We start from the raw sequence: 10,518 nt of genomic DNA on the forward strand, positions 1-10,518 counted from the left end.
GGATCCCCCATTAGAGACACAGGTGACGAGGTGACTCCCCCCTGGTTCTACCCTTTTCTGAAACTGTCCCTAGGATAATAACTAAACTTTGTTCATGAAAATGTGTCTCAATTAGTCATTTTGACCACAGTTCCCAGAGAACATAACCGTGGACCCCTCGGGCTTGGAGCCACTGGGGAATTTCTTTTGTCTTTCTGTCTAATAGTGTAGGTAAAATGCTAGCTATAAATAGAATAATAGACTACAGAGCTACAAATATATATGTAAAGAAGACAGAGAAGCAAAATGGCAAAAAACAATTCAGTATCAATAGATTAACCTATGCCTCAAAATAAAAAACCTGCCTGTAGTCTTAGCACTTATTATAATGCTCATTGTACATAAAGTCCTAGAAACCTTTACACAATCTTCCTGAACTCTTGCTCTCACTTATATTCTAGAGCTTATCTAAAGAGAAATTAAACTATTTTAGCTCTTTTATCCATTTTCCTAAATAACTCCTTGCTCGTGCAAGAATGCATGTGTCTTCATTTGGTTTTGCAGTAATCTGCATTCAGTAGAGATCAATGCACATTTAGTCAGTTCATACTGAAAGCCAAGATGGGTCAAGCAGTGACACTCAGACTCTGAGCACCTGTGCTAAAGCAAATCCATACACCTTGCTGAAAATGTGGCAAAGTACTTTGCACATTTTTGAGGTTGGAAAGGAGAACTATCTATGGACTACGATAAAATAACCCATGAAAACACACTTGTTTTTGAACTGCAGGTTTTAGGGTTTTTCCATTTGTATGCTACAGATGATCAAGGTATTAAAAAAAAAAAAAAAAAAAAAAAAAAGAAAAAAAGAAAAAAAAGTGTAACTTCTAGGAAAACATCAGTGTAATGTAACAGACAAAACAGCTTGGTTGGCTTCCTCCTACCAGTAACCAGTGGAGGACATGCATGGAACTGTGTAGTTGCAGGGCAGGCAGAAGTACCTTCCACGGACCAGCCACCTTGGTGTTTGCCCAGACTGAAAAGATATTCTTGTTTTTATAGCCTTGGATGCATTTCACTACAAATTAATTGTTTCAACTGTCTTGCAAACTTCTGGTACTCCCAACAGACTGATGTACCATGTCTTTCAGTTACACACAGTGTAAAGAAGTATCACATCTGTGTTCAGTCTGTAGGATACAGAAATCCTTCAAAAACAGGAGAAACAAATAATCAACACTTCCCTCTTCTACTTTCTTCATGACTCTCTTTGTGATGTTTGTTATCCCTTCACCGGTATGTCCCCTCCTCATGTGAAAAGCTCCAGTCAATTTTCCATCTACACTTCTCTTAGCCTAACACAACCTTTCTAAAGCAGAACAGAGATAAAGAGAAAATACCCAAACTGCATTTAATATTAAACATATGGACTGAGAACAGGTTTATACAATGACATATTGATGCTATTTCCTTCTCAATTAATTGTTAATTCTTGTATTAATCACTTTGCGGCTGCCAAGTACTGACTTGTCACTTTCACAGAACTGTATCATCAGGATGCTTTGAAGAACAGCAGTAGCTAATTCAGGGTCAACACTTCTGAAAAAATACATACGTATTTTTAACCTTACCAATTAATAAGGTAGCAATCCAATTATTAAACATGCAAAAAAAAGCATCTTCCAGCTGAAAACTGCTAGTAGCATCTTCAAAGCTCAAAGACCACAATGTGGAGATAGACAATAAGAAAGATTCTCTTAAGAGAGGAACTTAGGAGAACAGTTATGAAATGAATTTCAGTGAGTGTCTGCATGAACTTGCTAAAACAAGCACCACCCCCACCTACGGAACATACACGTGCAGTCAGCATTTCAACAGAGCATCCGAAGTGGCTTATTTAAAGAAAACACATAAAGCACAGTCACACAGGGCAAACTGAGTGTCTGCAGAGTCTCTGTCTCGATTACCACGTTCAGGGAAAGAAAACGGAAGACAACCTTCCTGTCTACACACCTTCAACACTTGAAGACCAAAACCTTAACATCAAAGCTCATCTGAAGTGCCAAAGATCCTCCGGACTGTGAGCAGTTAACTGACATTCACTATTTACTTTGAGAGTCGCTGTTTTTAAGAACTAATTTGTGGTTAAGCATAACGCACACAAAAAAACCCACTTTTTTTTTTTTTTTTGGTCAGATATCAATATCACCCTTCATTTTCAACTTATGCTAGCTATTTCACTATCACCTAACACAGCAACAAAATACGTCTTTTTAACCTTTCGTTTTTCAACGCACACTCAACACAGCACAAGGTCTGCCTTAACCACGCTGCCTTCATTTACCCTGGAAAAGGATGGAAAGGAAGCAAAGAGGAGAGCAAAGACATTCTTATGTAGCCTTTAACACCAGCACTGCCGAGTTTAAACTCCTTTACTAGCCGCCGCTGCTTTCCCCGGACACGGCGGGAGGCCCCGGAGCCCCGGGGGGCGCCGCTCCCAGACAAAGCCGAGCGGGGCCGCAGCGCGGCCCAGCCGTGCGGGCCCCGACGGCGCCGGGGGAGCTGCCCAGGCCGATGCCGGGGCCCGGGCGTGGGAGGCCGCTGGGGCAGAGGCGGGGCAGCACTGCCCGGGCCCCGGGAGGGAGGGACGGACTGCCGCCATCCCACCCCGCCGGTGGCGGCGCCGGGGCCGCGGCAGCTGCGGCCAGCGGGCGCGGCACACCCGCGCTCGGCCGCCATGCAGCTCCCGGCGCGCCATCTCCTACCTGCTCGGACCGGACCCAGCCCGGCGCTTCCCCCTACTACAGGCCGCGTCTCATTGTGCTCCCGCCGCCGCCATTTCCCCGCCGCCGCCGCCTTAGTCTCCGCAGCTGTCAGGTCCCTCCATTCACCTGGGCCCGGGACGGCCTCCCCCTCCCTCCCTCGGCCCTACGCTACGGCCGGCGCTACGCAAACGGAGCGCCGCCCCCGCCCCTCCCGCCCGTACCAACGGGGGCCGCCCAGCGCCCGCGGCGCAACCCCGCTCCGAGAATTCCGCCCTGCGCAATCCGCACGCTCCGCATCCCCCACGCTATGAGAGGAAGCAGGCGATTGGCGGCCGCAGCCGGGTAAAAGGTCAAAGGTTCGCCGGGCGGCCAATGGGACGGCGGGATACAGCGACTGCCGGAAAGCCTCCGGGAGCTCACGTGCGTGCGCGCTCCGTCCCCTCCCCCGCCGGAGCGGCGCGAGCCCTCGGCCGTGCCCCGCGGGCGCGTCGGGCGCGCGGCGGCGCCCGCCATCTTGGGAAGGGGGCCGAGGCCCCGGCCTTCGCTCCTTGAGCCACTGGGGCAGGGCTGGTCATGGAGAGACGGATCTGAGGGAATGGGGTTGTTCTATCGCACGGCGAGCCGGGGGGAAAAAACCGTGATCCCTTTTGGGCAATGTGGATAGAGAGCAGCGCTGAGCAGTCTCGTGACCGTGTAACAAATTCGCACCTTTCCACACACAAGTGGCCGTTTTCCATCAGAAGTCACCTTCCTGCCACGGACAAAGTGCTGCTTTTTCCACTGGGGAGCCTTCAGTCCTTGCTGGTTGTAATAGATGTACTATATAAAATTCGTGTATTAAAATTATATGTGGAAAATTATACATTGGAATTAAAAACCCTGGATTCTTGGAGACAGTCCGAGGGCGTCTCCAAGAATTTCAAAGTCTTTTTTTAGCTTGGAGGCGCCACCACGACATTTGCAACACAAGAGAAGAGATAACGTGAACAGGGCTCATTAATCACGGGCCGGCCGCATCTTCGCAGCCACTCAAGGATCTGATATCGATCGCGAGGGAAACCGGCAGATGATTTCATCCAAGTGCCCCAACAGAAAATTCAGACTCTTTTTTGGACTTTCTTACAATTCTTCAGGAAACCCTTTCAAAAACATCCCTCGGGGGATGAAGGACATTTCGGCAGTTGTGCTATTTGCATGATGTCATGTTTTGGACGAATTCGTGTTCTTTGCGGCAGTCGTGTTTTTGCCTCAGGGCAGAAAAATGGTACAAAGCTCCTACCCTGAGATTCTGAATTGGTGGCCATACCTGAGAGCACCATTGTTGCTGCTGGGTGGTCCACCCAACATTCGATCAATGTTGTCCTGATTTATCGTGGCGTTTTTGAAATTGATTTTTGAAAATTGCTAAATAAATCTTTGGATTTTGAATTGGCTCATGATTGTTTGTAACACTGGTGCAGGGCCCAGAAGGTGGAAGAAGAAAGGACAGCTGGAGGTGGTTGGGTTATATGGGCTCCCAAGGCAGCATGTCCTTCTGTTAATTACATGAGGCAGATTGTTGCCTGGCTGGACCACTGGTCTCACTCCAGTATCTTGGCAACACTCCATTCATCTAGTAGATATTACCACTAAATGTTTTTAAAAGTGCCCTGAAATGTCTGGGATTAAACAGCTGGCATAGGGTAAGGTTTTGCCACCACCAAAACCTTTCAGCCAGAGGTGAATGAGTTTAATTTGTTTAAAGCCAGGGGACCAAGTGAGAGTCTCCTATGATCACATATGCTTGCAGGAGGACTGGATGGTGATCGGCCTTGGTACCCAATAAAGAAGGTGACGATAAATGTGATATCACTTCTGGCCAGCCACTGCCCTTATAAGCTGTGCAGAAGGCAGTGTGTTTTCAATGGAAGATCTGTTGCTGGATGTCCAGCTTCCTCCTTCCATCTTCTCTCTACCAGGGACTTGCCATTGTAACACAACTGTACCTACAAAATCGGTATGAAAAGATAAAGCTGACTGGAGCATTCCTAAGGTTCATTTAAAACAACCTGAGTAAATTACTTCAGGTTCAAAGTGATCCAGAGGTCTGGGCTATTATCAAATTAAGTATTTTCTTGGCACAAACCTCTGCGGCTGTTTAGAGCACATCTTTTGTAATGCCTGCCATTATGTTGTTAAATGTTAGAGTACTCAGTATTTTTATAGGATTGAAAGGACATCCTTCTGGTTTTTTTATGGATGGAAGAATAATTATATCCCAGGACAAAAGCTGAGGAAGAAGAGCAGCTGGTCAGCCTTATCCAGTGGGAAATGTCAGAGCATATGGATCTATTTTTCCAATTTTAGCTGAAGTACTGAAGGAAATTGGCATTCTTGATTCCTTCTAACATAAAATAGAGCAGAAAGAAATCCTCCTTAATGCAGGCCATAGTTAAATAATGAATTTTATCCATTTCAAGTAGGTTCAAAGAGAAAGCAAGCAGAATACTTAGAAAACAAAGCAGACAAATGCCAGGAGAATTCTGGAAGTTATTTTCTTATAAAATCGGGTGTCTTTCTCCACAGCTACTTCTTCTTTGAGCCTGCCTGCTGACAGGAATTTTTGATGAAAAACCACAGCATACAATCTCTGCTGTTCCTTAACAATCCTGTCCCCACTACCCTCTCTCCATTCTAAGAAACAGATATTTGACGTCATAAATTCGTGTAATCAGACCTAACCTTAAACCAGAGTTTAAGCTCAGATTAAAAAATTACTTTTATGTTGATTTCACAAATTCCTTACAAAGATTTTTAAAGTGAGATGAACTCAACAATGTGTGATGCAGCTGAAAAATTCTACATATTTTAAACTGTTTGGCATTCAGAGTTTGGTGAAAAACCACATAACCAACCATAAAAACAAGCAGGCTGTGGGATGAAAAGGACATACTGCCCAACTATTAAAATCTGGAAAAGAATAAGTAACAATATACCAAGTAACAGCCTTCCCCTTATCTTTAGTACTATAAATACTGATATTTACTCTATGGAGTAACTTGTTAGACAACAGGAAAATAGAGCCATTTATCTCCCTTTTTAAAAAATCACTAACGAATGGGAGTGGAGGCTTTTCTGTTTTTTTCTGTTGACTAAGATTTAAAAAAAAATTCTGTTTGGGTTAGAAAAGAGGAAAACTGGCATTAAAAATCACTTTGTCACAATGAGTTGTCTTTGTTCATGCTACAGAACTCTCTAGTCACACAAACCAGGCGTTTTGGCTCCACCGGTCACATCAGGTTCCAAAATAGACTCTGAAGAGCTTCCTTCCTGCGAGACAACGGTGACCTCTGTTGTTCCCTGCTGTTGGTACCAGCCACGATGTCTTTGGCCTGGTGTCACACACTGCTTCAGTAATGCACTTTGAAACAAGCTGGCAGTTACCAGGGAAATACATGCCCAAGTGTTGCATTCTAGTTTCTGGCCAGGAAAGGATGTGTCTATTCTGCACTCCACTTGGGAAATTTCTCCTTGAGGTTTTCCTCTCAAGAAGCCCCTGGTCTGGCTACCAGGTTTTCTAGCTCATAGCTTGAATCACTGTAGGAAAGAGCAGTTGCAAACATTTTAAACCACAGTGCTAATAATAACACCTGCAATGTATTATGGGAAAAAGCTGCAGGTTTGATGATAGAGGAGGTTGGAAGAATGAAAGAACCCTTTTTGAACACATTCCATTTCTAAAACTGAAGCTTAGATTTTAACAAGGTGTTAGGTTGCATGAATCTTTGTCCCACCCTAAAATGCATTAAAAAAAAAAAAAAGGCATGCTTTTCTGCTTCAGTGACCCAGACTTTGTAATTCCAAGAATATTTTCCTTAGTGCAAGAGAAACTTCAGTTTGGTTGTTTTGGTTTTGGTTTTTTTTTTACCTCTTTAAATTACTGACATGTGGATATGAACTGATGTAGTTTGGAAACTGACTCCTCTGTCTCCTGGCAACATTTCCCAGGCAAAGTTCCCTGCTTTTTCCTTGGATTTCTCCAGACTGATGATCTACTCCATCATCTTCTACTTAAAGTCTCTAGAGTGTCTCTGTCACAGTGACACATCACTAAAGAAACTAAAAAAATTTAAATCACTGGTAAGGAAGAAGGATGGAGAAAAAGAAATGTTCTGTTAGGAAAGAAATCCCTTTTTGACCCCCTATAGGTTTCAGTGGGTGAAAAAAAAAATGGGGAACAAAATTTATGTCAACCATAAGATTTGTATTCAACTCTGAGCTTGTAATTGTGTCGGCTGTTCTGGAATGTCTCACAGAAAGAGTATTTTTAAACTAAAATTGGCTTCCAACTCCTCTAGAAATTATTTTTGGCTTATTTTGATGCCATCAAACCTATAATGGGTTTGGATGCTGTGATTAGTTTTCCTATAAACTTAGAAATACATCAAAAGTAGAAAAAAGAGGGAGTCATAAAAGACTTTGCTGTGACTAAAAACATCTCCTGAACATGGGCAGCAAGAAGAAGTTTTGCTCAGGGTTACTGATGAGTTGAGGCCTTGAAGAACTGAGCACTGCACCGTGTCCTTTCAGGTTTGTGCCAGTAGGGAACCAGAGGAGCACGGGAGAAAGGCTCTTCCTTTTTACCTTTTCTAAAAATGGGTGCAAGGTTTCTCTTTTTCCAGTCATCTGGGACTTCACCTGACAGGGATTTTTTTACTGCAAGAGAGGAGCAATTCCACAAGTAGCTGCAATGGCACAGTGCAAAAGATCTGTCATGCAACAGTTAACAGAAGTTCCTAATGTCCTTGAGATATACCCTTGTTAATGCTCATTTATGCCGGAGAACCAAGAAATACCACTTTACTGTGTATAAATCTATATGTCAATTCTTGATAACATGCAGAAAATACGTATCAGCAGAGTGATAAATCTGATCCCCGCGGTACAGAGCAACCATAAAAAAGAAATGTAAAAATAATCAATTCAAAGTATTTACAGTAGATGGAGCTATATATTTTGCTTTGATCATATGTTATATGATATTCCAAGATAAAGTGTAGTTTGCCAAGGACTGTGGTAAGCCAGTGGTACTGTGTTACCAAAGAATGGAGTTAGTCACAGAAGGCATCTCATCAATTGCTGCAATTAGCTCTCCTGGAAATAATCCTTTTAACATAAGTAGAAATAGCTACTCAAGAAAAGATTACCACCATATATTGGTGTCTTTATAGAGATCACACCTCAAGTCAAAGGCTTTGCTATATCCACTCACCAGACTGAAGGTTCTCCTGCTCCTGCTGGCTTTTTGTTTACTGGCCAGGTAAAATGAGCCCTGGAGAAAGGATGAAGGTTTCAGTTTACACTACCAGCAAGAATAAATGTGATGGCCACAGGGTATCCTTAGGAGGTCTGGGCTCCTGCACAACCCAGGTGTATACTCAGTGTGTACACATATGTAGGGCTCCTTATCTGAAATGAAATTATCTGAAATGCTTGTCTTTGTTGCTGCCTAAATCCAGATGGATCCAGTGTTTCCAACACTGCATGTGCATCATCTTCAAGCTACAAAAACCGTGATTACACAGCAAGGATAAGGGAGATTATTTTTGAGTTTCTGTCAGAATTACTTTTATCCCAGAGTAGTTAAAAGAAAACCAGTCCAATGGTTCCTGTGTTCCTATGTTTGAAATTGAACTAAATTTTGGATCTTATACCATTGTAAAACCTTACTCTGCTTCCACACACTGAGACCCATCTTGCCTATTTGAACTTCATACCCTCCCCAGTGTGCTTGCAAATTCCTATCCACAGTGTCAGTAGCAAAAAAAAAAAAAAAAGAAAAAAAAATTTAGAGATTTTAAAGTTTTGGTAATAAAAAGTGGTAGATGCCCTATCCCTGGAAACATTTGGTCAGACTGGACAGGTCTCCAAGCAACCTCATGATTTGGTGGAGGTGCCCATCGCAGAGCAGTTAGACTGGATAACATTTAAAGGTCTCTTCCAGCCCAAACCATTCTATGATTCTGGAAAACTGCATTGCCAACAGGACTGGACCCAAATTATCCCAAATTCTCAAGAGCACCATGAATATTCTCTTGCTGTGTATGCTTAGGTGTAGGGAAGGGTGGTCCAATAGGCAGGTACAGCTACTCCAGGAGTGGTTAGAAACAATTTAAAAGCATGTGGGATGATTTTTGTAGAAGGATTAGAGGAGTATTTACAAGTCCTAAAGTGTGATACCCATGAAACTTCTAGAGAAGAAGCATTCCTATACCTTTCCCACATGCCATTTCCTTTCTCTGTGTTTATCCCATTTAGATATATTTTTCAGGACACACATCATGGGGCTGATTCTGAACTGTACTGCAACTCTATGGTACTTTATTTTCTTTTTCTCATACACTGCAAAGGGAATTTAGGTATAGGGGGAAGTACATAGTAAATATTAAATGGTACTGGAGCTAGTAATTTACTAATCCCCAAGTCTAAACATGAATACAGAAACAGCCCAGATAATTACTTACTGTTCTTACAATTTGTTTAAGGACAACTGTTTTTGTAAGCTTTCCCATGGCTTCCTTTTATAATGCCAGTATGCATTAATAAATTAGTAATTCTTCCCCTTTATAAAAATTTAAAATCCATTTGTTTTTTGACCAGAAAAAAAGTTTAGATTCTTCCTCCAAAATGAAAAGTCACTTTTTGGGTAAGTGGGAAACAATGGACTTTATGAATTTGCAGACTTTACTGAGGTCTTCTCTCCTAAAAAGTGCATTTAGTTTTTGGGCATGAAAATGTGTGAATAGATAAAAATAATATACATAATAGAGACAATATATAATCACAACAACAACAATTAATAAATTAAACAATTAGAATCCACAAGGACAAACCCACAGGTAACAGATTAGATACAGGAAGCCTGTCCATTTATTTCAAAATTGGAGATTCTGTAAAATAAATTGGAGCTATTCACTAGTAAATACTATTCTTATTACAGCATAACAATTTCTAAAAACATTTTGTTTACCAGCTATACAGAAGAATTTAGTTCTTTCCCAGAAAAATTAGCTTTGATCAACTAGTGCAAACATCCAATACAAGCCCCTGACTGAAAGTGTTCAGAAGAAATGTATTTGAAAGTACATGAAAATTTCTTTCCTTCAGTATATCTGGACACCACTCAAATCCTCGCAGCATTTGTTCTCATTAAAAAAAATCATAATTCCTCACCACTTGCCAAAGAGAAACATGTATTTTAAATATTACATTCCTTACTTACAAACGATTTATTTAAGATGAAGTCCCTCATTAACTCTTTAGCCATCTAGCACTTTACATTTTAAACTAGAGAACTTTACAAGAAAGGTAAAACAGTTTATTCAGCTTTTTACACAGCAGTATACAATAGCACAAGGTAGTATGCCTACTAAAATGTTTTGTTCGAGACAAAAGTACAAGTTGAATTTTTTATTACAGTAAAAATATTTGACTTGTGTAACTTATTTGGCATTCAAACATGACTGCATTGTTTCTCTCAAGAACTCAGCAGCATTTACGTTAAAGTTACTGGATTCACATCAGACCAGTCATCTTGAAATAAACGAGTGATTTTCTGTTACAGTCTTAATAATGGCCATGGACCAGGGACCCCCCTGTGCAAACTGGTCCTTGGACACAGCAAATCTATTCTGTGAATCAAGGGGATTCCAGGAAGGCCCAGTGAAAGTAATGAAACTATTTGGGGACTAAGATATAACCTGGCCTTAACACAGCCGCAATGGCCAGGAACTAG

At 42.0% G+C, this 10,518-nt stretch overlaps 1 protein-coding gene across 3 annotated transcripts in view; it reads right to left on the reverse strand.

Moving 5' to 3' along the window:
- The window catches only part of DICER1 (dicer 1, ribonuclease III), a 65,532-nt gene extending 62,519 nt beyond the window's left edge, over nucleotides 1-3,013 (reverse strand). For 2 of the 3 annotated variants that reach the window (XM_066188737.1, XM_066188740.1), the window contains exon 1: nucleotides 2,745-2,922. The gene's annotated coding sequence lies outside the window, so the exon portion shown is untranslated. Of the gene's footprint in view, nucleotides 1-2,744; nucleotides 2,923-2,965 lie in introns of those variants that run through there. The other variant, XM_066188739.1, reaches the window with a different exon arrangement.
- Between the last annotated feature and the right edge of the window lie 7,505 nt (nucleotides 3,014-10,518).

The sequence above is a fragment of the Chamaea fasciata genome, unplaced genomic scaffold, assembly GCF_029207755.1.
Source record: "Chamaea fasciata isolate MVZ Bird 193981 ecotype frontalis unplaced genomic scaffold, bChaFas1.0.hap1 SCAF_7, whole genome shotgun sequence".
Lineage (NCBI taxonomy): Eukaryota > Metazoa > Chordata > Aves > Passeriformes > Sylviidae > Chamaea > Chamaea fasciata.